The sequence below is a fragment of the Camellia sinensis genome, chromosome 2 (genome assembly GCF_055761805.1).
Source record: "Camellia sinensis isolate YWXY chromosome 2, ASM5576180v1, whole genome shotgun sequence".
NCBI classification, from domain to species: Eukaryota; Viridiplantae; Streptophyta; class Magnoliopsida; order Ericales; family Theaceae; genus Camellia; species Camellia sinensis.
Genome location: NC_138962.1, coordinates 156,058,724 through 156,069,001, shown reverse-complemented (window position 1 = coordinate 156,069,001; position 10,278 = coordinate 156,058,724). Strand labels below are relative to the sequence as shown.

General features: G+C 35.4%; 1 long non-coding RNA gene across 1 annotated transcript; it reads left to right on the top strand.

Annotated features, from left to right (window-relative positions):
* The first annotated feature begins 4,316 nt into the window (after positions 1-4,316).
* On the top strand, positions 4,317-7,496 carry LOC114317869 (uncharacterized). Its single transcript, XR_003648804.2, has 2 exons — positions 4,317-4,796; positions 7,164-7,496. It is a non-coding gene; the product is annotated as an uncharacterized LOC114317869 (long non-coding RNA).
* The last annotated feature ends 2,782 nt before the right edge of the window (positions 7,497-10,278 follow it).

Here is a 10,278-nt window from a genome sequence, read left to right as displayed (position 1 = left end):
TTCTCAAACTCAAATCTCTTAGTGCTTTTGTGTACATAAACAACAACAACATTCAATATTCTTCTTTTACTGGTGCTGTTGGTGCTCCTTCTTCAAGGAGCAATGTGATGAGTGCTACAAGCGAAGGATCTTTGTTTCTAGCTATCAAAAAACTGTTGCTCTTTGATTTGCCTCTTCTGAAGGAATGGTTGAGTAATTATGGCTAATGATCATGGGGAAATAGCACCAGCTCCACAACAATCATCTTCATTATCTTTTCCTCGTCTTACCAGTTTGTATATTCATGGTTATTGTAGCCTTATATCTATGATGTTCCTTCCATCTCTTGAAAAATTGTTTATAACATATGTAAGTGAAAAGCTATTACAAGCTATGACAGTGCAAACAAAAACTGTCGGACAAATAATAGAAGTGGCCACTTCAGGTCCCTTTTTTCCCCTCAGCATGCTACGAACCCTACACTATAAGAATTCCAAATAACTCTATATATTCAATTGTGTATGTTTGCAAAGAGTGCATCAGTTGTATAGCCCTAATCTATAACAGAAAAAGGAAATACAAAGAAAAGGGAATTGCCTAAAATAACCTAATTTGTAATATACCATATATACAATATATATTCTCGCACCCCCGCTCAAACTCAAGGTGTTTTAACAGAAAACACTGAGATTTTGCTAAGAAGAAACTGACACCAAGTGGTAGTGTAAGTCTTGGTGTAGAAGTCTGCAAGTTGCAAAGCCGAGGAGACAAAAGGAAGCGAGATAGAGCCAGACTACAGACGCTGTCGTACAAAGTGACAATCAATCTCAATGTGTTTCGTCCGTTCATGGAAGACAGTATTGTGGTCAATCTGAATAACACTGCTATTGTCACAATAGAGGGAGGTTAGAGAAGACTGAGGGACACCCAAATCAGAGAGAAGACAACAAAGCCAAACAAGCTCAGCAGTAGCATGAGCCATAGCACGGTACTCAGCTTCGGCAGTAGAGCGAGCAACAACAGTTTGTTTCTTGCTTTTCTAAGAGATCAAGGAATCGCCAAGAAACATATAGAAACCAGAGGTGGACTTGCAATCAGTAACATCACCAACCCAATCAGAATCAGCATAGGCCACTAAGTCTAAAGAGGAAGTAGACAACAACAGCAAGCCCTAAAAGATGGTACCCCGGAGATAGCGAAGAATGCGAACCAAAGTAGCCCAATGGGTAGAGCGAGGAGCAGAAATGAACTGACTAACCACATGAACAGTATAAGCAAGATCAGGGCGAGTGACAATCAAATCAACTAAACAACCCACCAGCTCGCAATAGACCGTGGGATCATCCAGAGGGACACCATTAGTAGAGTTGAGCTTCACATTAAGCTCAACGGGTGTATCAGACACCTTAGTATCAGTAAGACTGGCACGGTGAATAACCTCATTAGCATACTTGGCCTGAGACAGAAAATAGCCCTTGGGAGAAGAGGCAGCCTCAATACCAAGAAAATACCGCAATGGACCCAGATTCTTCATTTCAAAGGTACAGAAGAGATGTTGTTTAACCTCAGAGATAGCAGAAGAGTCAGAGCCAGTGATGATCATATCATCCACATAGAGTAGGAGAGCAACAAAACCAGCCGAGATATATCTCAGAAATAAAGCAGAGTCGGAAGCAGAAGGATGAAACCCAAGCTCGGTAACGGCAGTCTGAAAGCGATCATACCAAGCACGAGGAGACTGCTTCAAACCATACAGAGCATGCCGAAGATGAAAAACTTGCCCAGAGAAGTGGAGAAGACTAGGAGGAGGACGCATGTAAACCTTCTAAGTGAGATAACCATTAAGAAGAGCATTCTTAACGTCCATCTGATAGAGAGACCAATGGCGAACAGTAGCAACAGAAATCAAGGTACGAACAGTAGTCATCTTGGCAACAGAGGCAAAAGTCTCCTCATAATCAATACCATACTCCTATGAGAAACCCTTGGTAACCAAGCAAGCTTTGTAGCGCTCGAAAAAACCATCAGAATGAGTCTTGACTTTATAGACCCATTTGCAACCAATCAGATTCTTACCAGCAGGCAAAGGAACTAACTCCCAAGTGTTAGTCTTCTGTAAGGAAAACAACTCATCCTCCATAGCTTGAACCTAATTAGGATCCTGACAGGCCTCCGTGTAAGACTGTGGTTCTGAAAAAAAATGAATAACAGACAAAAAAGTACGATAGACCAACCCAACCTGTTTGAAGGACAGCGCTCACGAATAGGATATTGGTGTGCAGCAGGATCAGAGTCGTCAGAAGTAGAAGGAGCAGCAACAAGAGTAGAGACAACTGGTGATGGAGGAGCCTAACGATGAGAATAGACCAACAACAGAGGGGAGGAAGAAGCTGAAGGAGGAGAATGAGCCATAGGTGACACAAACGGAGAAGTAAGAATGGGCTCAAAAGGAATAGTGGAGATGTACTCATCAGACGAGACCTCAAAAGGAAAGGGTTCAATGTGAACCAAATCCTCTTTAGAAACTAGAGCAGTGAGAGGGGGAAGCTGAAAGTAAGTCAGACGTTCGAGAAAGACAACATGACAGGAGACATAAAGGTGACGAGAGACAAGATCGTAACAACTGTAGCCTTTCTGAGTAAGACTGTAACCCAAAAAGACATAGCGGACAGACCGGGCACTAAGTTTGGTCCTATCTTTGCGGGGAAAAAGGACAAAACAGGCAGACCCAAACACACAAAGAAGGGAGTAGTTAGGAATTTGGGAGAACAAAGCCTCATAAGCAGACCAACCAGAAAGAAGGGGAGTAGGCATGGGGTTGAGAAGAAAATTAGTAGTAAAAACTACCTCCCCCCAGAATGGAGCCGGAACTGAGGCTGAGAGAAGAAGAGGCCTAGCTGTCTCAAGAAGATCACGGTGTTTACGCTCAGCTCGACCATTTTGGACAGGTGTATCTGTATAGGAAGTTTGATAAATGGTACCCACATTGGCCAAATACTCACAAAACTCATTTTTAAAATATTCCCCACCCAAGTCAGACTGTAACACTTTAATGGTAGACCCAAACTGAGTAGTAATCATAGACTGAAAGGTACGGTATATCTAATAGAAATCAGACTTATGAGTCATAAGATAAACCCAAGTATAACGGGTGTAATCATCAACAAATGACACATAGTATGCAAAACCCCCCTTGGTGAGAATAGGAGAAGGGCCCCAGACATCAATATGAACTAAAGAAAATGGTGTAGCAGATATAGAAGTACTGTTACGAAAAAGTAAGGCTGTCATTTTGGCAAGTTTACACCCCCGACACTCGATAAGTTGACTAGGAGAAACTTTACCCAATATACCTGACTGAGCTAAAGACCGTAAGCGGTCAACAGACAAATGCCCTAATCTAGAATGCCACAAATAGAAAGGACTGGACAGAGAATCTAACTGAAAAGAAGAAAAGACAGTCGGAGAGGTAGTCATAAGCAGATGCAAGCTCTCCACCACATAGAGGTCTCCAACTCTACGGCCAGTCCCAATCTGCTACTTGGACATCCGATCCTGCACAGAACAGATAGAAAAAAAAAAAGATAACATCAAAACCAGAGGCATTAAGTTGACTGATAGATAATAAACTGACAGATAACTGAGGAACATATAAGACAAATGGAATAGAGATTGCAGACATAGAATACGGTAGGACAGACCTAACAGATATAACTGACATACTAGACCCATTAGTAGCATTAACAGTAATAGGAAATGGAGAGGAAGTACAATTCTGAAGTAAAGAGAGATGAGGAGTCATATGATGAGAGGCACCAAAGTCAAAAAGCTAGACAGACGAAGAGATACTTGAAGAAGACCCAAGTAAACCTGAATGAAGAGAGGAAACAACGGAGGCAGATGGAGATAGCTGGGAGGTAGACAATATATGCTGAAGCTAACTAATATGAGCAATCAAGGAAGCCAAGTCAGGATCAGGAGCCAGAACAAATGTAGTAGAACCGATGGGAGGCCGAACAGTACCATAATGAGAAACGCAGAACTTGATCAGAAATTGCTGAGAAGACGAGGCAGACATAGGCAAAACAGACAAACATCCTTTCTTAGGACAATGATACTTCCAATGACCTCTCTGATGGCAGAAGGCACACTCATCTGAAGCTAGTGGCCATTTCTTGAGCTTTGTAGAAGGTTGAAGTTCATGGGTATCCAACATCAGAATGAACCAAAAAAAAAAAGATAACTGATGGGGCAAAGTGTAATAAACAAAGATTGGATGGGCCAAACTATAATAAAGCCAAACTGTAATAAAACAAAATTGTACCAGATGTGATCAAACCAACCACGAAGCAATACAGACTCCAAATGAGAGAGACCCAAGTCGAATTAGAGACTGAAGCTAAGAACCTAAAGCTGAAGTCGAGGACGAGAGGCCTCTAGAGAGAGAGACGAACCACAAAGATGAAGCGACAAAGAAAGCAAACTAGATCCAATCTCAGATGGATTGCAAATCGAAGATGACGAGCTGCGATTCGAAGCAGATAGGTCACGATTGAGAGAGAAATCCTGGGAGGCATGGAACAATGACTGAAATAAAGATGGCTCATGATCCCGACACTGGGTAGATCGCGATTCCGACGAGACCAGATGCTGATTGCGAGTCTGGTACAATCGCGACTCCAGAGAACCACAAACGAGAAGTCTACAAATTAAGAAGAAAGAGCATCGAACCAGAGAAAACTTCGAAACTTTGAACCAGAGACGACTTCGAATGATTAAAGGCAGAGCTAGGGTTTCACACACGGCTCTGATACCATGTAAGAATTCCAAATAACTCTGTACATTCAATTCTGTATGTTTACAAAGAGTGCATCAGTTATATAACCCTAATCTATAGCAGAAAAACGAAATACAAAGAAAAGGGAATTACCTAAAATTGCCTAATCCCTAATATACCATATATACAATATATATATTCTCACAATCTGCTCATGTGAAGATCTAGTATCTTCATCATAACTAGGTTTGAGAAACCTCACTTCTCTAAGGGATTTGCATATCATTTACTGTCATAAACTAGTACAATTACCAGAGGACGGATTAAGGGACTTGGTTTCTCTTCAATCTCTTCAGATCAGTTCTTGTAATAGCCTCACTTGTCTGCCTCTAGGAACCCAACACCTTACTGCCCTCCAGAAGCTACAATTATTTGACTGTGAAGCATTTGATTGGCTAGACAAGGACGATGGCTTTTAAGGTCTTGTGAATCTTCGGTATTTAAAGATTTCAATGCTTCCAAAGTTGACATGTCTTCGTCATGGGCTTCAACACCTGACTACATTACAAGTGCTCTCTGTCTCATAGTGTGATAGTTTGGTGACTTTATCGGAGTGGATGGGGAACCTCACATCATTTGCAAGGCTTTATATCAGCTTCTGTGATAAATTGGAGTCTCTCCCTAATATTGTGCGTTGCCTCTCCATGTTAAAACAAGTGAACATTCAGTTTTGTGAACTCTTACCACAAAGATGCCAAAGGGAAGGTGGCATAGAATGGCCTAAGATAACTTACATACCAAAGATTCACATTATTTGCCAAAGGATGAAAATGAAACTATAAAAATAGGGAGTGGTGGAGTCCCAACTTACTTATGTCTCCCCAGCTTTGCAGTTCTCTTACTTCTCTTCTATTTCTCTTTCACAAGTAATTAAGACAAAAAAATTGTATAATCTTCCATTCCTTTGCTGGTTTAAGTTTTTTTGTTTGGATAAGTTCTCATCTGTTGAGCTTTCATTTGCACCAAAAGCCAGAGGAATGCTACTTAGAGAAAGAAAGGGAGTGTTGAAGATAGGTTGATATTTCAATTTTCGGGTGATCAGTGTTTCTGCAAATAATGATTTACAACATATATTATGGTAATTATCTCTCTCTGAGAACATTAAAAATCATAAAACCAAAAACCAAGGTATGTTCAGTAATGTTATGTTTACTGATTTTACTTTTTTTTTCAAAAAACAAATCGAAAATTGTAAACAATATTCAAAATTTACTAGGAAACAAAAAAAAAAATGTGTTTTTACTTGTTTTGAAAAAATATATATATATATATATAAATCAAAATCATACCTTCCTCTGACTTCCTATCCTTCGACTACCCCTTATGACAAATCACCAAACATGTTTTCTTGTTTTTGTTTTTGTTTTTGTTTTTGTATGTATACAGAACATGTGTTTATCAAATATATATATTTTTTGTTTTTGTTTTTAACGAAAATAAGTATTAACATGATTCCTGTTTTCTATAAACAAAAAACAAGAAATTGTAAACATTACCAAAAGCTAATGCTCTATTTTGTTACTCATTTCTTTGGTTTTTTGACATTTGGATATAAAGAGCAAGATCTTGGTAATGGCTATTGAGCCATTCACTTGTTTATCTCCACTGAGTGCTGTTAGTCCAAATAAATTCTACATGTAAATGACATTTGCTAAGGATCAGTACTATTAAAATTAAACCGCGAATCAGAGCAATTAAAGTTTATCAAAGTCTGCCCTCTTGTATTAAGTCCTCATGCCGCACATCAAAAGTATTTATAGTTAAATTATATTTACATCTCATGAACAAGACAAGAGCAACCATAGTCAAATTTGTTTAATTTTTAATTTTTTTATGTTTATCATCTGATGGAATCCCCAGAATTTGTTTTCTATCTCTTTAGCATTTTGTGATTGGAAGTGAATGCTAGTGACTGGTCTTTGGAGATGGCTTATGTGCTTTGCTGTAATTAACCTATGTAATAATTTAAGTTCTGTTTGGATGACTATTGTGGAGGAAACGAAAAAATACAAGAAAGTGAATAAATATAAGTTTTTTTTTATTTTTTCTCTCTCTTCTCTACAAATCCCCATTTAATTCTTGATCCAGACACACCTAAAGTAACACAAAATCTTTTTATGTTCATTTTCATGGGACAAAACTATGTTGAACTATATTAGTTTCTTGGTAAATTAGGTGTTTACCTAGGTTAGAACTTAAACAGATTAAATACCAATTGCTTTTTCTTGTTTCATTGCTGCTATATAGCTTCATACTCACAGTTGACTCTTTGCCAATGGAAATGTGAAGGAATTTTTTCTCGCTAACTTGAATTTTAAGTACTATATCCCTTCTTGGTACTCTGCAGATTCAGGGAGAGAAAGAAAAAGAAAACAGAAGGAATTACTTTTTGACCTCTGGTTGCCTTGAAAAGGAGGGAAGCTATAAACAAACAGTGAAATTCTTAATTTTAAATGTTATTCTCAATTTTCTTTTTCCTTCTTTCTTTTTTTTTTAATTTTTTTTTTTTATAAAACTTCCTGTACGCATATATTCATATCATTTTGTGAGGTTGTGTAGTTATGGTTTTGGCTCTTTACGGATTAACCTTTTTCTCTGATACAAACATAATTTGAGTTATTAGAGGTTCCTTTATTTGTTATTATTAATTTTTAATTTGAATAAGAGGATTTTGCAGACAGTTTTGACAATGTGGGTAGCTAGTCAGAAAAATATTATCATAGATGTTGCAAGATGTTTGATCCTTCTGTTTGTTTGCAGGTAAAATATTTAGGGGTTGGCTTCTCCGGTCCTAATTTGGACCAGAGAGGATTGTCCGGGCTCATGGGGCTCACTACGTGTATATTATGATAATTTAAATCATTCATTTTATCAGGTTCTGCATGTATATTATCCATAAAAAAAAATCAAGTTGATTCGATATTAGTATCCCCTACATTTTATAGAATTTGTATCTAAAAAAATTAATTAAAATTTTATAAGATAAATGACATAAAATATATTCATAATAGTTGGGGTCCCACAACATTTTCACTGAAAAAATTTGAGACAGGAATTTTGCCCTGACAAAAATTTCTCTAATGTCACAAAGAAATTTCAAAAAATTTCTAGTATAATCACAGAAAAATTTTATCGAGAGACTTTAGCTAATAAAAAAATATATATTTGATCTCTTCTACTATCCAAAGTTTGAGAGAAATGTTTCATTAATTTTCTCTTTATTTTTTTAGCTATAAATTTAATAAAATGAAGGGGTTTCGAATATCTAATCGGCTTTTTTTTTTTATGGATAATATACACGTAGGGTCCAATAAAATGAATAGCTTAGATCATTGAAACAGGGTCTATAATAGGTCTCATGAGCCCAAACAATCCTCCCTAATTCACATGAGGACCGGAAAGAAGCCTTACCCAAGTATTTAATACCTTTTGCTTTAGGCTCAATTCCTCAGCCATTTTTTTGGGATCTACAAATAACTACTTTAATTTTTGGGGAATTTACATATCAGAGGTATCTCTAAAAACTATTTACAAATTTATGAGAACGTTTATAAATTTACTTTTTATTTATAAAGTTTATCATTAATTTAAGGGTTTACTCTTAAACTATCTTTAAATTGTCTACTTCTCTAAACTATCAATTGAGTCTACTAAATCCTTAAAGTATATAAATCAAAATCTATTTAGTCCCTAAACTATCAATTGAATCTATTAAGTTTCTAAAATATTTAATTCGAACATATTTAATCTTTGAAAAGATTACAAAAATAAAATATATATGCATAAATATTATAAATTAGTAAAAGACCCACCTAATTAAGCTTTTATTCCAAAAAAAAAATTGAATTTATATATATTTTTTTAAAAGTGTTTCATTTCACTCTGTATTTAAATTAGTATCATAGTATGGCTTCTTGGCCTTATCAATAAAATTATATGAGTATTAGACATACTGAAGAAGTAAAATTAAATAATTTAAATAATAACACTTCACTACAAATAATAATAGAACAAAATTATACATTAATTAAGAGGTGAATTACACTAACGGTTTTTGTAGTTTGAAACTTGTGTCACTTTAGTCTTTAACCTTTCAATTGTGATACATTTGACCTTAAATTTTAAATCTCATTCCAAATAAGGACAATTAAAGACACCGTTGCTTCATTTCAAAGGCAAAGTCGTCACTTTGATAAAATAGAAACTAGTTTGACAAAAATAAAAAATAAAAAAGTATTTTTGAATTTAAAAAATTATTTCTAACCACCAAAGATAAAATTATATAAAAATGATAAATCTTTTACATTTTTATTTTTTACTAAATTAATTTTTAGTATGGGTGTGGATGATGATCATGTAATGGGTGGTTGTTTTTGTTGATATTTTTGAATGGTTATCATGTAATAGATGATTGTATTTGTTGTTAACATATATTTTTGGATGATTATCATGTAATGGATGGTTATTAGGCTTTTAATGTATAATCGATATGTTTAATATATGAAATATTTTTAGTTTTGGATATTTTGATTTAATAGATTAGTTTAATAATGATATCAAAATTATCGTCATGTTTGACTTTTGAAAAAATAGAAACTAATTTAACGAAAATAAATATAAAAAAAATTATTTAAAAAGATTATTTCTACCCTCCCAAAAGATAAAATTATGTGGGTGTTTGGGAAGTTGCTATTTTAGTAGGTTATTTTAGTTTTTGGCTATTTTAGTAGGTTAAAATTTTTGTTTTTGGAAAGATAGTTGGATTTTTTTGTAGTTGGATGTGATATTTGTGAAAGAAAAAATGAAATGATTATGGATTTGATGTAACATTTTGTCTTATTAGCTATTTTTGTATATTTTATCTTTTTGTGAATTTTAGCCCAAAAAGGCTAAAATCCAAAATGTAACGCCCTCAAAATAACAACATTAAACTAACCACATTCTTTTATTCATCAAAGTTCCATTACATAAGTATTACATGTTAACATCAAAACAAAATGCCCTACGGGCTTACAGCTTTTCAAGTTAACACTTGGTTACAACAAAAGAGTACTAACTCGTTTACACATAAAGCCCTTGGCTTGAAGTTACATGTAATACATCAAAAGTTAAGCGACAAAAGTATGTCCGCCTCTAGCCACCCTGCTATGTCCTTGGAGGTGGCATGCTACCTGTACTTGAAAATGATATTCTCATATAGGGTGAGCCACAGCCCAGTAGAAATACACTAAACCAACCATAAACAATGACTAAAATATTAGCAATTGATAGATGGCCAACACTGATACATTCACATAAATCACATATTTATGCCATACGACTAATGAGTCCAAATTACTTTTCATTTTCCCCTTTTCAACGGATAGGCATATATGCACTAGCCACATTCTCAACAGATATGTATAACAACAATATCCACATTCACAAATAAGCAAATAAACTATATCCACATTCTACAACAG